The sequence below is a fragment of the Capricornis sumatraensis genome, chromosome 10, assembly GCF_032405125.1.
Source record: "Capricornis sumatraensis isolate serow.1 chromosome 10, serow.2, whole genome shotgun sequence".
Taxonomy (NCBI): Eukaryota; Metazoa; Chordata; class Mammalia; order Artiodactyla; family Bovidae; genus Capricornis; species Capricornis sumatraensis.
The window spans coordinates 678535-702202 of record NC_091078.1 but is presented as its reverse complement, the minus strand read 5'-3'; positions in this window follow the sequence as shown (position 1 = coordinate 702202).

Sequence of the window (23668 nt, the reverse complement as noted above, 5' to 3'; positions counted from 1 at the left end):
CTGGGGTAGCCTTGGGGTGCCCGTGAAATTTGAGATCCTAATGAGGACAGAGTCCTGTAAAATGTGAGAGATTGAAACCATAAGATGTTAAAATCCTCCCAAGTAGGAGCTTTTCCAAAAGACTAGGCATTTGCTCTTGAAATCATGTTCAGGAATACACTAACATACTCTTATATTTCTGTATTTTGTCCTTGAATTCATCCTCTAGAGACCTTCAGACCCAATTTTTCTTTTTCTTTTTCACCCAAGTAAAAATAAACATGAGTAACTTATTCTTATGGAAGGTCCATTATTTAATTAAAGATGTGGCTTACAATTAATATGCTGGTTTGTGATTAAATCTGCTGTTTATTCCTCATAATAGAGCCAGAGATACTTGGTGAATGCAATATTAATATAATTGCATTTTCTGCAGAATAATAACAGCTACTAAAATGCAAAGGAGTAAAATATCTGAGCAACACAGAAAAAACAAGTAATTATCCAAAGCCCATCTCAATAAATGTCAGTTTCTTAAAGAAACTGTCTTGTTAGACCATGAGTAATTTCTGCTGGTGCAAATCCCCATTTACCCTTATTAAGCCATATTGTATACTCACATAAATGATCTTGGTTTCTCCTCCCAGAGGTCTCTGTCAATATCTGTATTCAGCTGCAACCAGGTATAGTAAGTGCCCTGGATCAGAGAAATTCAAAGAAGGCTAACAAATCAGGGCCGTGATTCACTAATGCAAGCACATTTTGTTTAACTTACATCATGGCTCTGAGATATTTCTGAACTCTTTCTCAAACTCATAATTTCTCTTCAGAGCAGAGAGTGGTGTTGCTCAAAAGAAACACACAGTGAGTTCAGCTAATATTTTTCTTCACCAGAATTGCAAACATCAAGCTGCTGTTATCTTGCAAATTACCATTACTTACCCCAAACGCAGACACTAATCAGTGGACAAGTGATAGATTTTGACCTACTGTTTCCAACGAGACCAGGGTGGTCTTTCAATCTCAAAGGAGGCATAGCCACTGCCTTCTGTTTGTCTATGCCTAACTTAAATTTACCTTTGGGAATATGTGTATGTGAAAGAGTCCTTCACACGCATGGACTGTTTATATTCGTGTGAGGCTGTAGGAAAGATTGCTATCCCAGGTCATCCTGTCCAGTGTGTCCAAATAGATGCAATAGAGTGAGGGAGATGTTTTTTGTTGTTGCACTACTAAATCTTTTTCTTCTCTACTTCACTAAGTACAGCTTCAGACCAATTGTTGACTTAAACGGGAGCTGAGCAGGCGTGTCCAATGCCCTTAGGCATATTTGTTCACTTTGGTCACTCTCCACAATCACTGAAAGATGATGAGCCAAGGCCACCAGTAGTTGAGAATTGCTGTAGTGGGTTAGACTGACATTTACGGTACATCCATCTAATTCTGGACTGAGTCCCAAATCTTTCCATCCTTCTCAATGGGCTTTTGCTCACAAAGGGAAATGATAACATAGAAATCTTTAGGAAACCAGCTTCTAAAGTGTTCAAAATCCCACCTCCCACCTTTTTAAAATTAAAATACTTTAGAACCAACAGAGAGTTTAAATAATGTATATTGGGCTTCTGTGCAAGGAAGAATGAGTAAGTAAAAGATTTTACAAAGGAGAATGCCTGGCTGGCTACCTGTTAATACATACATTTTGAATTGGGTTCCTTCAGGCAACACATTCAGGTTAGATTCCCTTCTCTTAATTAATAACAGAATGACTCTCTTTGAAAAGTGAGGTAGTTATGTCACTAAATAACCACAGTTGAGCAGTCGCACTTTCCGACGTCTTGTGTAACATTCCTGCTTCAGACACAGAGGCCAGATGGTCGCCTGTGAGTAATTCCGGGAGTAGGCGATGGAAGTACAGAGTTCGGGGGTAGAAAAAAGCATTTAGAGCAGAGGTTATGAACTAGTTTTATTTGGCCCAACACGTATTCACTGGAAGGGCTGATGCTAAAGCTGAAGCTCCAATACTTTGGCCACTTGATGCAAAGAGACTCATTAGAATAGATCCTGATGCTGGGAAAGACTGAGGGAAAGAGGAGAAGTGGGTGACAGGATAAGATGGTTGAATGGCATCACCGACTCAATGGACATGAGTCTGAGAAAACCCTGGGAGATAGTGAAGGACAGGGAAGCCTGGCATTCTGCAGTTCTTAGGGTCGCAAAGAGTCAGGCACAACTTAGCAACTGAACAACAAGAGCCTGGTGTTTAGAGAAAGGTGGTTTTCCAATTAATTGCTAATACTTGAACAAGAAGTTTCAATACAAATCCAATCCAAATGTCTGCCATCTCTTGGAAGAATCCGTTGCTTTCACTCTGGTGTGACACCAGTCAGAGACGGACCATCCCGCTTAACTAGCCTGAATCCACCATCTTTCTATATGTAGGTACTGGAGACTTAAACTCATTCCTATGGATCTTTATAACCTATCCCTCTTATTCAATCCAGTAGAGTTATGCTCCTGTTGAACACGTGCAATGAATGAGTGAATGCTCCAGGAGAGTATCAGAAACTTGAAAAGATATGCTCTCAGTCTAAAACCTCCCATGAGTATGAGACTTGCCTTTGAATTCTAATCCCATGTTCATTTCCAAGGCAAACCATTCAATATCATGGTAATCCAAGCCTATGCCCCAACCAGTAACGCTGAAGAAGCTGAAGTTGAATGGTTCTATGAAGACCTACAAGATTATTTAGAACTAACACCCCCTAAATGATGTCCTTTTCATTATAGGGGACTGGAATGCAAAAGTAGGAAGTCAAGAAACACCTGGAGTAACAGGCAAATTTGGCCTTGGAGCACAGAATGAAGCAGGGCAAAGGCTAACAGAGTTTTGCCAAGAGAACGCACTGGTCATAGCGAACACCCTCTTCCAACAACACAAGAGAAGACTCTACACATGGACATCACCAGATGGTCAACACTGAAATCAGATTGACTAAATTCTTTGCAGCAAAAGATGGAGAAGCTCTATACAGTCAACAAAAACAAGACCAGGAGCTGACTGTGGCTCAGAGCATGAACTCCTTATTACCAAATTCAGAATGAAATCGGAGAAAGTGGAGACAACCACTAGACCATTCAGGTATGACCTAAATCAAATCCCTTATGATTATACAGTGGAAGTGAGAAATAGATTTAAGGCACAAGATCTGATAGACAGAGTGCCTGATGAACTACGGATGGAGGTTCATGACATTGTACAGGAGACAGGGATCAAGATGATCATCAAGAAAAAGAAATGCAAAAAAGCAAAATGGCTGTCTGAGGAGGGCTTACAAACAGCTGTGAAAAGAAGAGAAGTGAAAGGCAAAGGAGAAAAGGAAAGATATACCCATTTGAATGCAGAGTTCCAGAAAATAGCAAGGAGAGATAAGAAAGCCTTCCACAGTGATCAATGCAAAGAAATAGAGGAAAAGAATAGAATGGGAAAGACTAGAAATCTCTTCCAGAAAATTAGAGATACCAAGGGAACATTTCATGCAAAGATGGGCTCAATAAAGGACAGAAATGGTATGGACCTAACAGAAGCAGAAGATATTAAGAAGAGGTGGCAACAATACACAGAAGAATTGTCCAAAAATTTCTTCATGACCCAGATAATCATGATAGTGTGATCACTCACCTAGAGCCAGACATCCTGGAATGTGTAGTCAAGTGGGCCTTAGAAAGCATTGCTACGAACAAAGCTAGTGGAGGTGATGGAATTCCAGTTGAGCTATTATTTCAAAACCTGAAAGATGATGCTGTGAAAGTGCTGCACTCAATATGCCAGCAAATTTGGAAAACTCAGCAGTGGCCACAGGACTGGAAAAGATCAGTTTTCATTCCAATCCCAAAGAAAGTCAATGCCAAATAATGCTCAAACTACTGCACAGTTGCACTCATCTCACACACTAGCAAAGTAATGCTCAAAATTCTACAAGCCAGGCTTCAGCAATATGTGAACCATGAACTTTGCAGAGGAACCAGAGAGCAAATTACTAACATCTGCTGGGTCATCGAAAAAGCGAGAGTTCCAGAAAAACATTTATTTCTTCTTCATTGACTATGTCAAAGCCTTTGACTGTGTGGATCACAATAAACTGTGGAAAATTCTGAAAGAGATGGGAATACCAGACCACCTGACCTGCCTCTTGAGAAACCTGTATGCAGGTCAGGAAGCAATAGTTAAAACTGGACATGGAACAGCAGACTGGTCCCAAATAGGAAAAGGAGTATGTCAAGGCTGTATATTGTCATCCTGCTTATTTAACTTCTATGCAGAGTACATCATGAGAAACGCTGGGCTGGAAGAAGCACAACCTGGAATCAAGATTACCAGGAGAAATATCAATAATCTCAGATATGCAGATGATACCACCCTTATGGCAGAAAGTGAAGAACCAGAGAGCCTCTTGATGAAAGTGAAAGAGGAGAGTGCAAAAGCTGGCCTAAAGCTCAACATTCAGAAAATGAAGATCATGGCATCTGGTCCCATCACTTCATGGGAAATAGATGGGGAAACAGTGGAAACAGTGTCAGACTTTATTTTGGGGGGCTCCAAAATCACTGCAGATGGTGATTTCAGCCATGAAATTAAAAGATGCTTACTCCTTGGAAGGAAAGTTATGACCAACCTAGACAGCATATTAAAAAGCAGAGATATCACTTTGCCAACAAAGGTCCATCTAGTCAAGGCTATGGTTTTTTCAGTAATCATGTATGGATGTGAGAGTTGGACTATAAAGAAAGCTGCGTGAAGAATTGATGCTTTTGAACTGTGGTATTGGAGAAGACTCTTGAGAATCCCTTGGACTGCAAGGAGATCCAACCAGTCCATCCTAAAGGAGATCAGTCCTGGGTGTTCATTGGTAGGACTGATGTTTAAGATGAAACTCCAATACTTTGGCCACCTGATGTGAAGAGCTGACTCAGTTGAAAAGACCCTGATGCTGGGAGGGATTGAGGGCAGGAGAAGGGGACGACAGAGGATGAGATGGCTGGATGGCATCACCGACTCAATGGATATGAGTTTGGGTAAACTCCGGGAGTTGGTGATGGACAGGGAGGCCTGGTGTGCTGCGTTTCATGGGTTTGCAAAGAGTCTCACACGACTAAGTGACTGAACTGAAATGTGCTTTGTATTTAAAGGATCGGCTCACATAAATGGGATTCCCAGGTGGCTCAGTGGTAGAGAGCAGGAGATACATGAGGTGCATCCCTGGGACAGGAAGATCCCGTAGAGCAACTCACTCCAGTATTCTTGCTGGGAAAATCCCATGGACCAGAGAAGCTTGGCAGTCTACAGTTCATGAGATCACAAAGAGCTGGACATGACTGAGCAACTGAGTAGACACACTCATATAAATATCTGTCCCTCAAGATTCTGAACCACCCCAGGTAGGCACTGTTTACCAAATCCCACACAGAACGATGACTAAGTATCCAGTCTAACAACCGTGTGTTTGTCAATGATATCTTTATAAGATTTGTAACACTGATATTCCTTAGCTCTTAGCTTTAACTTTTAAAAGAAACACATAGAAATTCATTCAATCCTAATATTTGGGAAAGTCATAACAAGCTGAGAGTTGATTTGGAATTATTTAAGCTATTCCAAGACCTCCCCTGAGAAAGAACTAAACCTCAAAATAATGAAGGAGTTTGGAAACTGGTGATTCTAAATGTCCCTTTGCCCATAATCCATTTTATTTAGGGAATAAAATAACTAAATCTGGTTAAACTCGAAAATTACACCAGCACCAAAAATGAGTCAGTTTTTTCAGATAGTAATCTCACAAAATTAACTAATTTATAGGTTTTTAGCCAAAGTTAGTTTGTAATTATTAAATGTTATGCAGTTAAATTCTGGCTAAAAATTTACCTTAATTTATTATGCTTAAAAAAAAAAAAACTTTGTCAGTATGTGAAAGAATGAAGAAATAATGGACTCTGCTTCATAATAAATGAGTTTGCCCTTGGGCACAACCCCTGCCCGCTCATGATCTCATTAATCATTAAGCATCGAGGCTTCACTGGGCAGACAGATGTGCAGCAATGAAATTTGATCCCCATTTCACAGATGGGGAGGTCAAGGCAGCAAGAGGTTAAGTGAATTTTGGAGACCACACAATAAGAGGGTGGAAGAGTGGGGCCTGGCCACTGCCCTGAGCTCCCCTGGTGGTCTCCAGGAGACCACTCATGAGGAAGTGCAGGGCTTGCAAGAAGGCCCGACAGGAGCACCCACGACTCAGGCGGTATCACAGGAGGAGCCCCACAGGGCCGCCTTTAAAATGCCTCTCCCAATTCATGGGCTACGACCTTGGCCAAGGTGCTGCTCTGAGTGGAAAGCGCTTCTCTGAGTGATTCCCTCGCTTTTAAAATAGTCACAGCAATACTCACAATTATGTCTGCAGTGAGGTCACTCAGAATTCACGTACAAAGAATCTCTAGAACATTATGGACATTCAGTAATGTCTGCCTTTGACCCTGCAACTTGCTCACAGGTAGAAACCTGCTATTTTCTCCCATTTCTGGACTAAACGCCCTGTGTCCACCATGCCGTTCATCATGAGGACTGGGAAGGGTGGAGAAGGCCAGCCTAGGCTGCCTACCGTCCTGTAGTGAAGGGCCTTTGGGATATCAGCTGCTATTATCTATGGCATTCACACTCCTTTTACAACACTGAGAAATCACTAAGATTATAGACGTCATCTTCTCCAACCTCTCGCCACAAATGCTTGTCACTTACAAGTATGCTTTAGCCCTCCCCACACTAATGAGAAGTCTTTACTTCCTTTTTAAAGAGGCCTCCCACCGTTTATGTAGCAGATAAATGGTGTAAACATTCTACCGCTACTTGTTTATGTAACATTACCTTGCAGGGGTAAACACGGGAACCAAACCAAACATGAATTCCCTTGCAAGATTATCCATAATGGTGAGTTAATAATTATGAGTCAGTGATGCTTGGTGTTGCCTACTGAAAAGGGAGAAATTGAAATAGCAGGAGATAGCGAATAGACCGTGAAATGTATTATAAAACTTGTGTGGCTATAAGGCTGGAAGGCTTATGTGCTCCAAACAGGCATCCCTGCTCCCTGGCCAGACACATGGAAGTCGTCCCTTACCCTCTTCCCTTTCCCTACGGAAACCACGGTCTGCGCGCCACCTGCCCTCCAGCCCTTCGCAGGGCTCTCTCCTTTCTTCACTCCCCTGGTTCCCACCCTCATCATCCACCTCATGCCTGAACTGTGGTGGCCGTGCTCGTTCATGCCCTGATTCTGTTTATATCCACTTCCCGTCCACCCCTTACACAGAGCAGGGGTTCAAGTTTTGCCCTGTCTTGGCTGTGCTTAAAATCCTTAGTGACCCTCCTGGGCGTCTCGGGAAGAATGCACAGTTCTCTCACAGCAAGCTCCGCCTCTCTCTGCAGCTCTCCCTCTTGCCACGACCACCTTCCATTCTTCGATCCAACACTAACTGCCTCCTTTTCCCCTGAGCCGGCCGAGTTGGTCCCTGCTTCAGCGTCCTATCACCTGGTTCTATTTGGCTCCCACATTTCCCCATTGGGCTTCTCAGGAGGCGGTATTGCTAAAGAACCTGCCTGTGAATGTAAAAGAGACCTGGGTTCAATTCCTGGGTTGGGAAGATCCGCTGGAGGAGGACATGGCAACCCACTCCAGTATTCTTGCCTGGAGAATCCCACGGACAGAGGAGTCTGTGGGCTACAGCCCACAGGATCCCGAAGCACTGGGCACGACTGAAGTGACCGAGTGTGCGTTCACACCTCTCCCCTCAGGTTTCTAGAGCAGCCTCGTTGCTCAGCCCGTCTCTGACACACTTGCAGCAGCCTCTTCTCCTGTGCCTGAGGCCCCTCCTTAGCAACTAGTCTGTAAATGTCCTCCCCACATGCCTAGTGGGCTGCAGTATTGAAACCCCATGACTATAGCCTGGCAGGCTCCTCTGTCCATGGAATTCTCTAGGAAAGAATACTGAAATGGGTAGCCACCCCCTTCTCCACGGGATTTTCCTGACCCAGGGATGGAACCCAGGTGTCTCACCTGCAGGCAGATTCTTTACTGTCTGAACCAGTTAGGCAGGCTTAGTGTTAGCCTCTTGCAGAGAGCTTGACAATCTCAGGTGGGTACACACTATGTCTATGTTTGCCCTGTCCTCTGATTCTTTCTCATAGTTGATAGCTCTCTCATGTAGTTCGCAATTCCTGTTTTAAAGTTTGTCTACTATGGAATTTACTGATAGGTGAGCACTGGGCTCTCTGGTCTGTGGAAAGCCCCTTACAGAGAGGCCGTGCCTTTGCTTCTGCAGGGGACCTGATCAGGTCCAGTTTCACACCCTTTTCTTAGGGCTTCTCACAGCATGTGGAAATAATGCCCTTGAACGCCACGCCAGCCCATGCGTGGCGTGGGCTGGAGGTTTTGGTGCCGCAGAGGTTCCCTTTCTCCCTACTGATATCTGCTCAGAGCCCCAGGTGCACACACAGTAGGTTCCCTATCGCTTCCACGTTTTGAATGTCCCTTTATGGAAACACAGCCTTTCCAGATTCCTAGCTCTGTGCCAGCTTGGATGCAACGTCCAGCTTTCCGCAGACCCCCCACTCCCCCCCTCATCCTGGTTGGGTGTCCAGTCCCCGTCCCCAGCCAGTGGACCCACACCCAGATTCCACTCCTTTGCTGGCCTTAAGCATCTGACCGCAAGCTACTTATTCTAGCCTCCAGTTTCTTTTTCATTTCTGACATGTGGGAATTTTCCTTTTGTTTCTATTAAGCTCAGCTATGTGTTTTAAAATACTTTATTCTGGTTACACGTATCCAGCATTTTTTTTTTGCTTTTATAACTGGAAAGGTAGCGCACATTAACTCTGTCCTCCCGTTTTATGAACTAGAATCTTCCCTCTGGACTCTGCTGACCTTGAATTAGGGCATGTGTTTTATTGAGCATTCAGCAAATGCCTGCAACATAGAAGACACTTAGACTTTTTGGCTACTGAACAAATAAGACCTGAGACGAATCTCACCTTCTCCACCTAGAAATCAGACCTTAGAGAAGCCATGAAATCCCTCTAGGCTTCATGTTCTTCATTGTCAAGCCACGTGAAAATCATTTCTCCCTTGTTGCCTCACAGAAAGAAAGGCAATGCAATACTACTATGAACAAACTCTAGAAAGCCATCAGCCCTAGCTAAGTGAAAGACGCTAAGGGAAATTAATACTCTAGTGAGCGACCATCCATTCATTTCTTTCCAGCCAGTGCAGGGAGAACTAGGGAGGCCTGAGCCCCTCTGGCATCTGTTAGTTGGCATCAGCTCTTAAAGTGACAGAAGCAAAGTAGGACAGATACTTTGGATACTCACACATTTTGCCTCAAATACGAGCCCTTTTCCGTAGTCTTGTATTTAAATATTAAGGTTGAAGTTCTCTCTTGAACCTTGGTTCTGTCATGTGTCCTGTCTTTGCCCAGTGTTGGGAGAAACGTGACTGCCAACGGTTTTGGCCTCCGTGGCGCGCATGCCACTGAGCTTAGGTCCCTGTATGACTCTCACTATTTCCATTTATCTAGTGGTTTAGTTGGCAAACACTTATTGAATGGCAACTATGTAACGATGAACATGAAAGGCGTTATATTTTCCTTTCCCTTTGGGGCTTAAATGTTCAAATTAAGTGGGTAGAAGAGGAAGCTCACTCACTTGAAGCATTTGCTGTGAGTCTGTTTCCAGCTTCTCTCGTTCTAGATCTAATCAAACACTTCTCACCACGTCGGGAGATCTCTGCTCCTAGCACCGGGTCCATCTTGCCAGCCTCGTCTCCCGTTCCTCTCCCACGCACGCTGTAGTCATCTGTTAGACCAGTCTGCACACTAGATGCTGGACACACGCTGTGGTTCCAGCACCCATGCCTTTGGGTGCTGTTCCTTCCTGCCGCAAACTCAGCTCCCCTCCTGAAGCCTCGTCTGGCCCCGAGGCTGAGCGCCTGAGCTGCATCGCAGCCGGAGCCCCACCGTCAGCTGAGCAAGCGTTCTTTCACATCAGCGGGCCAGGCTGCTTCCGCCCCCTCACAGCCCTTAGCACATTCTGGTGGGCTTTGCATTCGACTATCCGCAGCTAGAAGGTGTCTGTGAAGCGCCTCTAAGTGGTTGTTTACTTACTGTGCAGTTTCACAGTACCAAGCGCAATATCTCACCTCAAATTAGTGCTGGTAAACATGTACGGAAAGCGGTTTAATTTGAATGAGTTTTCAGTGCATGTCTACAGGAGACACGCTTTATGTTCAAAGACAAAAAGAGGTCGAACACGAGAAGATATGGAGAGAGACGGCATGTGAACAGTAGCCAGAAGAGAGCTGGAGTGGCGGCATAACAACAGAGAAAGCAGACCTTCCCGAAGACAGAGATCGCTACAGAGACAAAGAAGGACATTTCACGGGGGTAAAATGCCATCCCATTAAGAAGATATAAGCATAGGTGTGCCTAAAACAGAGCCCCAGCTACTCGAAACAAAGCTTAGAAATGCGACTGACGAAACAGACAAGTCAGTAACAACTGAGATTCCAACAGCAGACTTGCAACAATGAACAGAGCAAAAGACAGCAGGTCAAAGAGGAAATAGGAGACCTGAGCAGCACTGCACGCCGGCTGGACCTGGTAGCTGGCCACAGACTCTGCCCAACAGCGGGAGATACAGACTCTCAGCGTTCTCCAGGATGGACGCTATGCTAGGCCATAAGATAGCCTCGTTAAATGTTAAAGGATGAAATCGTGCAAAGTATGTTCCGTAGTCACCGTGGAATAGAATTAGAAATCAAAGCAGAAAGAAACGGGGAACTCACAATAATGTAGAAGTTAAACAGCACCCTCCTAAATAACGAACAGGCAAAGAAGGAATTAGAAGGGAAATTAGAAAACGCCTTGAGATGAATGAATATAAAACACCACATGCCAAGTCTGTGGGATGGAGTCAGGGCAAGCCTTAGAGGGAAATGCCTGTATTACAAAAGAAGGAATTTCAAATCTGTAACCGAAACTTCTACCTTACGAAATTAAAGAAAAAAGTAAACTAAACCCAAAGAAAGAAGGAGGGAGAGAAATAATGACTAGAATGGAAATAAACGAAATAGAGAATAGAAAATCATTAAAGAAAATCAATGAAGTCAGAAGCTCACTCTTTGAAAAGATCTCTCCTGGGTTTTTAGCCTGGCCACTCTGCAAATTTTAAACTAACCAGACTCCGTAATCACATAAGCAAATTCCTTATAATAAAATCTGTTTATACACACACACACACACATGCTCTGGAGAGCCATGGTGTGCAAAAGGGAGAGTATCACGTAATGATTAATGCCGGCTCCGGAGCCAGACTGCTTACTCTCAGATCATGGCTGTTACAGACGGACTCTGTATGTCTCGGGACAAGTCAGGTCACTTCCCTTCACTTCAGTTTTCTCAACTGGAAGTTAGGAATGACGATAGTACTCTATTTTGTAGGGTTTCTGTAAAAAAGACATTAGTTAATGAACCAAAAGTTTATTATGGTACACTTGGCATATAGTTTGTGTGCAAAAAATATCAGCTCTTATGATTTTGCTGGGATTTCCCCTAAAGTTTTATTTTAAAAGATTAGTCACTACTAAAAATGTATGCAAACTGCTGGACTTGGTTCAGGCTACAGTTCTGCTCTGGTCTGCTTCCTTCCCTTGCTGTTATACTAACCAAGGCTGCCAGTGTCCAGGGGCCAAATCAGAAGGAAGATGTTCTGACCACTCAGAGTCACAGTTGTTTCACTTTTGTAAGTCAGTTCAGTCAGTGACTTTAAGCACACTGAGCATATAGAAACAATATATATACATATACATACATGCATATATAACGCTTATGTGCATAATAAGAAATTCAAAGGCAGTCTAATAGAGAATATGTGCGTATTAGTCCAGGCTCTTCACTTGGTGCTATTAAGAACAATGGCTTTCCATTTGACTCAACGCATTTGGCCTGCTATGACAGAAACCACAGACTGTGTGGCTTAAATATCAATTTCTCACGGTTCTGAAAACTTGGAAGTTCACGGTTAAGGAGCCTTCAGATCCCGTGTCTGGTCAGGCCACTTCCTGCTTTGAAGTTATCCATCTTCTCACTGTGTCTTCACATGGTTGATGGAGTGAGAGAGATCATCTTTCTCACGTCTCTTCTCAGAAAGGCACTAATCCTGTTCATGTGGGCTCCACCCTCATGGACTGATTACTTTCCAGAAGGCCCCACTTCCAAATACCAACACATTCATGATTGGCTTTCAAACATGAATTTGCAGTTCACAAACATTCGTTCCTTAGCACCACTAACCGGAATTCCATAAGAGGAGGGGTCAAGTTATTATGATTAAACTAGCACTCCTTGAAGGCCAGTATGGATGAGCAAGAGCCAGGCTCTACTTTCTGGTTGCTCACAACCTGAGGCCTAAGAAACTAGACATCTAAGTTGCTTTGCAGTTGACAGAGTGAGAGCAGGATACATAAGGCACGTAGCTCTCTGTGGTCTAAAGTGAATGCCTGAATTAATAGATTCAGCAAGTGCTTCACTGTGTCCCATGCACGGGTTGTGTCCCAGGCTCTAAATGAGAAAGGCCTAAAATATTAGGGGGAACTGTAAGGGCTCTCTTTTGTATGCAACCAAGAGGTAAATTTCAATTGCTTTCCAATGACTCCATTTTAATTAATGTGTTTATTCACGGCTGCCTGGGTCTCCGTTGCTGCCCGCAGGCTTCCTCTAGCTGCCGAGCGCAGGGCTGCTGTGTGGCTGCAGAGTGCAGGCTCCTCACTGTGGCAGCTTCTCTCGTTGCAGAGCGTGGGCTCTAGGGCGCATGGGACCAGGAGCTTAGCTGCCCTGTGCATGCAGAATCCCCCCGAACCAGGGATTGAACCTGGGGTCCCTGCATTGGCAGGCAGATTCTTAACCACTGGACCACCAGGGAGGTCCCTAATTCTTGCCTCCAAACTCACTTCACCCCATTCTGTCTTGCAGGGTGTGGTTCCTTCAAGCCTTGGCGGCCCGTGTCACAGGGCCTGCCCTAAATTAATCCAGGCCATATTAATACTGCCCAGTGGGTCTCTCTAACCATGAAATGCTTATTTGAAAGAAGTCAGGTCCATATTTCCCTTGGGCTTTCTGCTTGAATACGACCCATTTATCCCCCAGATTGTGACCTTCATAAAGTCTGGGATGGAATTTCTTTAGACTTCCTTTACACACCCTGGATGCTTGATATTTGCTATGAATGTGGTTAATTGATGAGCACTTTGCATGGCACCCCACTCCAGTCCTCTTGCCTGGAGAATCCCATGGGTGGAGGAGCCTGGTGGGCTGCAGTCCGTGGGGTCGGACACGACTGAGCGACTTCACTTTCACTTTTCACTTTCATGCACTGGAGAAGGCGATGGCACCCCACTCCAGCCCTCTTGCCTGGAAAATCCCATGGACGGAAGAGCCTGGTGGGCTGCAGTCCATGGGGTCGCTGAGGGTCGGACACAGCTGAGTGACTTCACTTTCACTTTTCACTTTCATGCATTGGAGAAGGAAATGGCAACCCACTCCAGTGTTCTTGCCTGGAGAATCCCTAGGATGGGGAGCCTGGTGGGCTGCCGTCTAAGGGGTCGCACAGAGTCGGACACGACTGAAGTGACTTAGCAGGTTGCATGCCCTTAAGCAAAAGATTTAGTTTCTTCACCTGAGAAAGGGAGGATTTGAAACATAAATTATATAAGAGAATGGGTAACCTCATAAAATAGTTTATTTATAATCTCTGGTAATAAAAGTCACTCACTGTTTTGATGACACTTGCCATCTATATATGGTGAAAATTCCGTTCCCAGTTTAACTGAATGGGATTTGCCAAGAGCACAGCAACATTTGCACCAGTTTCTGTTAATCAGGAATGCAGAATATAACATGGTTTTTGCGATGATAAATTCAAATTTTCTGTATACAGCTTTTATCTTCCCAGGATACTTCCCAAGGTGGTCAAAATGAAGCAGAGATCCTGAGAGATAGAATGATGCAGAGGATAATGGGCAAAGCAGAGATGTTTCCTTCTGGGAAAAATTTCCATTTGCGTTCAACAATGGGCTGGAAGAAAATCCTCACGGGAAGCCCCTGGATCAGACGCTGGATATCGTGGTCCAAGCAGACTTGCCAATCACAAGCCTGAGTATAGGAATTTATAGACACAGATTTCTTCAAAGGAGCTGTGAAGAAAGTGGAGTTTACAAGGGAATAATATCTGAATTCTACCATTATACAAATTCACCCAAGTATTGGGATATATGCTTTTTCCTAAAGGAAAAAGGTGCTCAAGAATCTAATAAGAACAAAGAACATATACACCTATCATAAGTTGCCTTCAAACTAGCTCAGATAACAGAATATTAAAGAGTGTATTTTGGTTAACACATAAAAAAATACTGATTCACCAAACCTGGAATCACCACCATGATATGTTTCACTGGGTGAAATATCAACATACATAAGCATGCAGGCAAGCAGGTGTGATCAGATAAGGAAGCCTTTGGAAAAGTCTGTGGGCCAGCTACGTCAGATGCAGGACATGCTGTTCTCTGCCATGGTTTTGTTTCTCCCTGAATTGAGTGAGTGGTATCAATGGTGCTTGATTTCCGCCCATCACGTTTCTGCATTTGAGGAGATCATACCTAGATCAGGTACTACGAGGCATCATGATTTTGCCTGTGGGAAATCATTTTTTTAAAAAGGAGATCCAAGAAAGAGAAGATCAGCCAAGAATGTTTTCATTCTTCAATTAGTGAAATCATGACTGTGGTTTGGTACCTGTCAAATTTTGCAAGACCCTCAGCCATTATTATTTCAGAATTTCCTCTGCTCCGTGGTTTCTTTCCCTTTTAGTATTCTAGTGTTTATGTATTACACTTTTTGAAATTTCCCTGCAAGTCTTGGATGGCCTATTTTATTTTTTCAATGTGTTTCATCTTTGTATTTCATTTAAGAAGTTCTGATTGATCTGTCTTCAATAGAGAAATTCATCTTTCCTCAGCCGTATTCAGTCACTGATGAGCCCATGAAAAATATTCTTCATTTTCATTATAATATTTTAGATATCTAGCCCTTTCTTTTACTATCCTTAGAATTTCCATCTCTCTGTTTACATTTCCCATCTGTTCCTGCTTGTGGTTGACCTTTTCCATTCAGTTCAGTTCAGTTCAGTCTCTCAGTCATGTCCGACTCTTTGTGACCCCATGAACCGCAGCACGCCAAGCCTCCCTGTGCATCACCAACTCCCAGAGTCCACCCAAACCCATGTCCAGCGAGTCGGTGATGCCATCCAGCCATCTCATCCTCTGTCGTCCCCTTCTCCTCCTGCCCTCAATCTTTCCCAGAATCAGGGTCTTTTCAAATGAGTCAGCTCTTCACATCAGGTGGCCAAAGTATTGGAGTTTCATCTTCAGCATCAGTCCTTCCAATGAATATTCAGAGTTGATTTCCTTTAGGATTGACTGATTTCATCTCTTTGCTGTCCAAGGGACTCTCAAGAGTCTTCTCCAACACCACAGTTCAAAAGCATCAATTCTTGCGTGTTCAGCCAGGTCAATTATCCATTCGTTAAGTATAGTAGGTATGACAGTGTGTAAGGCCCATAATGTTAATGCCCCACAAAAGTGATTTTATTTTCTTTTAAAAACAGAAGACAATGAGTCTAATAATAAATATATAATAATGAACCTAGCCTAGATTTTACTCATCTTTCTACCAAGGCAGTTAGAAAATATTATATATATATATATATTTAATTGGAGGGATTCACAAAGAGAAAGTGCTTAGGGTCAACCACAGTCAGAATGAGGTGGGAAATGGGGTGGAGATGCCTATAGTGTAGGTGGTCAGCAAAGTTCTAGTTTTCATGTTGGATAGTAGTTCATGGATGCCCTTATTTTATTATCAAAAATACATTAACTATGTAAGTCTATGAACAAAAGTAGGCCATGCATTGATCAATAATAATAGTCTCATGAACCAAAAACTATATGTGCACTTGAGGTGAGAGAGAGAGAGAAGGGGAGAGAGAGAGAAGGGGAGAGAGAGAAGGGGGGAGAGAGAGGAGAGAGAGAGAGACTCAGATGCTGGGGACACTGACCGGGAGACAAAGGATGTGCTGTGCTGTGCTAAGTCGCGTCAGCTGCGTCTGACTCTGTGCACCCCTATGGCCTGTAGCCCACCAGGTTGCTCTGTCCCTGGGACTCTCTGGGCAGGAATCCTGGAGTGGGCTGCCGCGCCCTTCTCCGGGGCATCTTCCCCCCGAGGACTGAGCCTGCATCTCGGAAGTCTCTCGCCGTGACCCGCAGGCTCTTCAACACCAGCTCCACCTGGGGAGTCCCCAGACAAAGGCTACATTATGTGAACGAAGGAGGCATTCTAATTTCCTCCCTGTCTGGTGTGGCCAAGTCCACCCTACCCTAAAACGCTAAGAAGGCTGTTCTCGAGCCCACTCTGAGCCCATACTGGGGCAACCCTAACATTGGGAACCTCTGGCTTCGTGTGTGTGTATCTGGCTTTTCGGCCTGTCCTCTGTCAGAAAGATCCAACTGAAAAAGAACATTGTTCTCCGAAGACCGCCACACCAGTTACCTTGAGGCAGGTGACAGTCTGCACCGCAGAGGGGCCATGGGGTGAGCCGAGAGGGGTCTTAGCGCATCCCAGTGGGTACTGCACGGATACTCCGTGGAAGGAGGGAGGACGTTTAGACCGGGATTCGCAAGCGCGAGGTCTGGGGCTCCTCGTCCGAGTCTGACTCCTGGCTCTGCCGCTTACAGCTGTGTGGTCACACCAGCAAGTTGTTTGCCCTTGGGTTCCTTAGTCTCTTTGTCTAGCAGATAGTGATAACAACAACCCAGAGTATTTTGTAAGAGTTACAAAGGCCTTAGGTTAACGTACATAGCACCCTCAGAATAGCACTGGTGCAAAGTAAGCGTGGCATGCGCCTCTGCGATTCGAATTGCCTGTTTTCTATTCTCCCACCTGTTTAGGCTTCAGCAAGCAGTGGGTGCCGGGTTCTGTGAATCTTTGTTGCTCTGTCAGAGCTCACCCACTGTTTTCTCAGATGTGGCTGTAATTGTATCCCCTGCACGATTTGGGCAAGAAAGGTCTTTGGGAGGGAGGGAAGCTTTGTTCTCCTTCGCGGCGTGCTGTGCAGCCTCTTCTGAATGCTCAGTGAAAACTAGGTTCTATCCAGCTATCTCACAGCGTCTCCGCTGAGCTGTCCATAGGGTAGCAAATGTTGAGTCCTCACAGAGTGATGCCTGAGGTGCCTCAGAACCCACCCAGCCCATTTGGATCAGACCTTGAGGAAAGCAGTTTCCAAATGTGAAACCAGCCGGACCTCACTGCTACTATCACTATACATTTCAGATAATCAGAAAACATTCAACAATTTCAAGCATCCCCAAAGGCCTGATAAGCCTCTGCAACAGGCTAAGGAGAATTAAGGCTGAGATCCCTCCAGAGACAACTGGCTTGAACTCAAATAGCTCAGAGTGTTTTTTAAAACATCTTGTTCTTGATAAAGACCAGGATTTTGCCAACACATTCTTCCCCTTTAAAATCCCTAGGTCCATTCTATGTGGTTCTGGTTCCTTTTTCCTTGGCTCTATCTGAGGTTATACAAGGGCCATGAGATTATTTTATGTTCGTGAACCTTTGACTCATTCTGCACCCATGTCATCATGATTCTCCCAAGTGGGTTTCACAGTGTGGCCCAGCCCCTCTCACCCACCCCCCATGGATGTTTGCCCAAGGTCAGCCAGATGCCCACACCTTGTGGTTTTGCAGTTCAAGGTGTCATGACCTCCCACGAGTGCCCCCACCATGCTCTCTGCCTAGAGTTCCGTGAAAAACTCCGGGTCTTTGGCAAATACAAAACCACAAACAGAACTGAAGTTCATGGACACAATCAGCTCAAAGGGGATTTCCTCAATGTGCATTCTTTTCTGAGAACCTCACTGATTGTTCTCCTGAGGCCATTGTGGAAAAAAATTCTGAACTCATCCCTTTTGGGTAGCCCACGGACTTCATTAAGAAGAAATTAGCAGTAAACAAGCTGAGATGAGGTTGACATCTGAGGACAACCTCAGATGCCCTGCAACTGAAAGCTTCTAGCACAGCTTTGTAGTTGCTAAAGAGCATGTTTTAGAGGGAGCAATGATAGCCAAGTCTCCTGACTTTCAGAGTCTACAGGGAGATACAAAGACCAGGAGAACTGGGAGCTCTGTGCTGGGTGACTGACACTTGCAATCAGTGTGCTTATGTTTAATTACAATTATATTAAAGTAACACACGGACATGATCAAGAATCAAGGCTCCCACCCCTGCAAATGACTTGCAATGAAAATACATGTATATTTTTGCCTCTGTCCTACTCCCCAAGGACAAATTTGGGCTTAAACAAATCCAGTTTGGAGTTATTCCCCTTTCTTCTGTTTTCTGGATGAAATTTTGTAGAATCAATATTATCTCTTCTTTAAATATATTTCAGAATTTTCCTGTTTATACCTGGACATTTCTTTTTCAGAAGAATTTGAGCTACAAAGTCAAAGTCAATTTGTCTTGTAGAGGTTATCTATTCCATTTAGAATGGATTTCAGTAATTTGCGATTTTTTTGGTTGCTTTTAATTGAGGTACAGTTGATTTACAGTATCATATGTTTCAGGTGCACAACACAGGGAGCCACAATTTTTAAAAATTATGCTCCATTTATATTTATAAAGTGGTGGACATGTTCCCTGTGCTGCACAACACATCCTTGCAGTTTATTTATTTCATGTGCAGTAGGTTTTACCTCCTGATCCCCTCACTATATTCTGCCCCTTCTCACTTCCCTCTCCCCACTGTTAATAATTCATTTTTTTACATTGTCAAAATCATGAGGACAAAGAAATCCATATCACTCTCGTTAATTTTCATTTCTGCAGTATCTATAGCGAGACCGCCTTCTTTTATTCCTGATCTTAGCAACCTGTGTTGATATCTCTCTCCTTTCATCTTCGTCAGTCTTTCTAGAGGTTTATTTTCCTTTTTTTAAAGAACAAGCTTTTGGTTCTATTGATTCCCTCCACTGTCTCTCTGCTTTGCAGCTCACTGACTCTGCCCACACCTCTCTTATTTCCTTCCGTTTGCTTTTGCTTTGGAATGGTTTTGCCCCATAATGCTTTTCCCTAGAGCATTAGCATGGACGCTTAGAGTATTTATTTGAAATTTTCTTGCTTTGTGACATAAACACTTAATTCTATAAATTTCCCTGATGGCACTCCTTTACTCCTTTACCTGCTACAAATATGTTTCTATTTTTGTTCAGTTCAAATATTTTCTACTTTCTTCTGAAATCTGTGTTCTGCTGCTTATGTGAACAATTCTGTAAATAGAAATTGGATCCATTTAGCTGATAGTGTCATCCATTCTTCTGTATTCTTACTGATTTTCTTTCTGTTAGTTCTATCCATTACTAAGTGTACTAAGCGTTATTGCTAAGTGACAGAGTGAAGTCTCCAGCTAAGATTATGGGTTTGTTTATTAATCCTTTCAGGTCTGCCAGCTTTCTGGTTATGCATTTTGAAGCTCTTATTTTAGGTTCTACACATTTATGATTTCTATATCTTTGGGGCAGTAATTTTCTCTTTTATCATTACATACTGTTCCTCCTTGTGCCTGGAATATTTCTTTGGTCTGAAGTTAAATTTTTTTTTTTAATATAACCATTCCCGCATTAGTGCTTGCATGGAATATATTCTCCCATCCTTTACTTTTTAACCTACCTGTATCCTTACCATTTGGGACGATCCCCTGGAGAAGGGAATGGCAGCCCACTCCAGTGTTCTTGCCTGGAGAATCCCATGGACGGAGGAGCCTGGACAGTTACAGTCCACGGGGTCGCAGAGAGTCGGGCACGGCTGAGCTAGCCGACTCAGGCTTCCACTTCAGCATCACCACTATAGACGACTCGTAGCTGGATTACGCACTGGTTTATGCATTCTAGCAATGTCTGCTTCTAAATGGGTGTGTTTAGACAATTTGTGCTTAATGTAATTACTGGTATGTTCTATCTAGTTTCACATTTTCTATTTTATTTCTGTTATTATCTGTTTTCTATTTTGTTGTTTCCTCTTTCTGCCTCCTTTTGTTATATCTGAACATTTTTTTAGTATTCTGTTTCCTTTTATCTTTTGTGTCTTGACTATATCTCTCTGTATAGTTTTGTTTGATTTGTCTGCTTTAGTGGCTGCTCTGAGGATTATAATAAACATATTAAACTTAGAAATATAGAGGGGATGCTCTACATCTTCAAGAGGAAGACATAGGCCTCATCAGCACACAGGTCCCTTCACCTCTCCCTTCTGTGTGGTAGTTGTGTGAAGCATTACTTCCACGCGCAGTGAAACTCACTGCTAATGTAAAATATTGCTTACAGTCATTTAACGTACTTTAAAGAACCGAAATGGAAAAAAGTAGTCTATCATATTATCATATCTACCCAGATATACACTATTTCTGTTGCTCTTCCTTCATCCTTGATGTTCCAGGTTCCCTTCTTATATCATTTCACTTCTACTGAAAGAACTTACTATAGCAGCTCTTTTAGAGCAAGTCTGCTAGCAACAAATTCTCTTAATTTGCCTTCATCTGTGAACATCTTTATTGCACCTTTATTCATGAGAGATGTTCTCACTGAACATAGTGTTACAGACTGACAGTTCTTTGCTTTTAACCCTTTAAAAATGTTGTGTGGCTTCCTTATAGCTTCCGTGGTTTGTGATTAGAAATCTACCCTCATTCAGATCATTATGTCTTTTTCTCCTGCTATTCTCAAGTTTTTTGTCTTTAATGTTCATTAATTTTGTTATGTTGGGTTTAGCTTGGGTTTCTTTGGGTTTACCCTGATTGTGATTGATTTGCTGACCTTTTATTAAATTTTTATGGGATTTGGGAAATATTTAGCCTTTATTTCTTAAAGCTTCTCCCTGTTCATTCACATCCCAGACCACAGCAGCTCAAAGGCACCTAAAACACACCACGGACCTGAAACTTTCATCTGGAGGAATTCTGATCACAGAAATCCCATGCTGCTTTTTTCCCTCCTCTGTTGTCTTGCGTCTTGACCCTGCATGGGGAGCAGTTGCAAGAATTAAGTGTCAGAGCAGGGTAAATAGAACCCAATATTCTGGCTACATTACTGATCAGTAGGAGAGCCCTGGGAAGTTAGGAGTGGCGCAGGGATGGTCACTGTATCTTTCTTTTTTATAGTTTTATATTTCATGCTGACTCTGTTTCATGGTAGGAAACTGTCTTGGCACTCCTCATGCTCAACGAAGTGAGCAAATTTCTTTCTTCCTGCTTCCTTCTCAAACATGAGCAATATTATTCCTTTTTGGTGCCAGTCCACATTCAAAATCTTTCTTAACGCTTCCCCATCCTCACATATATTCAAGATTCCAGTCCTATCTGACCTTGTGTCTTATGTGCAAGAACACTAGAGTGGGGAGCCATTCCCTTCTCCGGGGACCTCCTGGCCCAGGGACGGAACCTGGGTCTCCTGCATTGCAGGCAGATGCTTTACCAGCTGGGCCACCAGAGAAGCCCATTACGCGTGCCCCATCACTTCTGTGTGACATTGTCCTGGAGGCTCTAGGCAAGGCAGTCAGACAAGCAAAAGAGACAAACAGCATTCATACTGGTAGGGATGAAGCCATCTTTTCTAAATAATATATATAATAATAAAAGATAGTAAAACTGTCTCTATTTGCAGATGACATCTGTACACAGAAAATCCTAAAGAATGCACTAAAAACAATCAGAGCTAATAAGACATTGCAGCACGTTTGCATTCTACAACACAACACAGAAATTGTGTATCTATACACTTGCAATGAACAACCAGAAACTTATATTTAAAATTACCTACATTGTTGTATTTTATTTCATTATTTAAAGTTGCAAACTTATAATCTGAAAACTACAAACATCGCCGAAAGAGATTAAAGAAGACCTAAGTGAGATTCAGTTCAATCCCTCTCAAAATTCCAGTTGACTGTTTCTCAGAAATTGACAAGCTTATTCTAAAATATCACAATGCAAGAAACCCAGAACAGCCAAAACATCCTTGAAAAAGGAGAACAGAGTTGAAGGACTCACAATTCCCAATTTCAAAACTTACTACAAAGTGATAGTAATCAAGACAGTATGGTACTAGCATAAGTATATACACAGAGGTCAGAGAGAAAGAACTGAAAGCCAAGAATTAAACTTTCACTTCGATGGCCAACCAGTTTTAGCAAGGGTGCTAATACGATTCAATCGGGAGACAGTAATCTTCCCAAGAAACACGTATGGACACGGGGGGTGGTGGGGAAGGAGAGGCTGGGACAAATGGAGAGAGTAGCATGGACAGCCAGTGGGAGCCCGCTACATGCTCAGAGAACTCGACTGGGGCTCTGTGACAGCCTAGAAGGGCTGGGGCAGTGGGGGTGGGAGGGTCGCTGTAGAGGAGTTCGTTAAAAAAATTGTGCTTGACAACAGTATACTCAATGCAAAAGAATAACTTTGGACCCCTACCTCACACTGTATGCAAAAATTAACTTATAATGGAATAAACAGCCAAATATAAGACCCAATCCTATAAAATCTTAGAAGAAAGCATAAGTACAATGTTTGTGACCTTTATCAGGCAATGGCTCATTAGATGACGTTCCTGAAGCATGTGTAACACAAGAAAAACAGGTAAACTGGACTCATGAAACTAACAGTTGGTTTCCGAGTGCCGCTAGAAAGGGAAAAGGCAATCCACGGAACAGAAGGAAATGTTTGCAAACCACACATCTGATGGGTGATTTTTATCTAGAATATGTAGAGAACTCTTAAAAGTGAACAATGAAAAGGCAAGCCAATTGTAAAGAGAGCAAAGGATCTGAATCAACGTTTCTCTAAGGGAGAGCTAGAAATGGGCAATAGTCTTTCGAAAGCATGTGAAACGTATCGACTATCAGGAAAATGCAAGTCAGAATCACAGTGAGATACCACTTTATCTTTATTAGGATAGCTGTAGCCAAAAAGTCAGAGAATAATAAAAGTCAGACAAGGATGTGAAGAGTTTGAAACTTTTATACGTTGCTGGTAGGAATGAATGTAAAATGTTACAACCACTTTGCAAAACAGTCTGGCAGTTCCTCAAATGGTTAAACACAATTACTATCTGACTCAGAAATTTCATTCCGAAGATTATACCCAAAAGAAATGAAAGCATATGTCCACACAAAGACTCGACTGTCCACAGCAGCATTATTCATAGAAGCCAGAAAGCAGAGTCAGCCAAACACCCACCAGCTGATAAATGAACATACGGCATATGCTATATCCTTAATGCAACACGACTTGACAATAAAAAGTGATGAAGTATTGATACCTGCTATGATATGCACGGTTTTTAAAACATGACAGCCACAAAATACCGCATATTGTATAATTCCACTTAAATGAGATTTCCAGAGCTCAGACACACACACACACACACAAGTAATTGAGCGGAGGGAAGAAGGAAGGCAATTGGAGGTGACTGTTAATAGGTGTGGTTTCTCT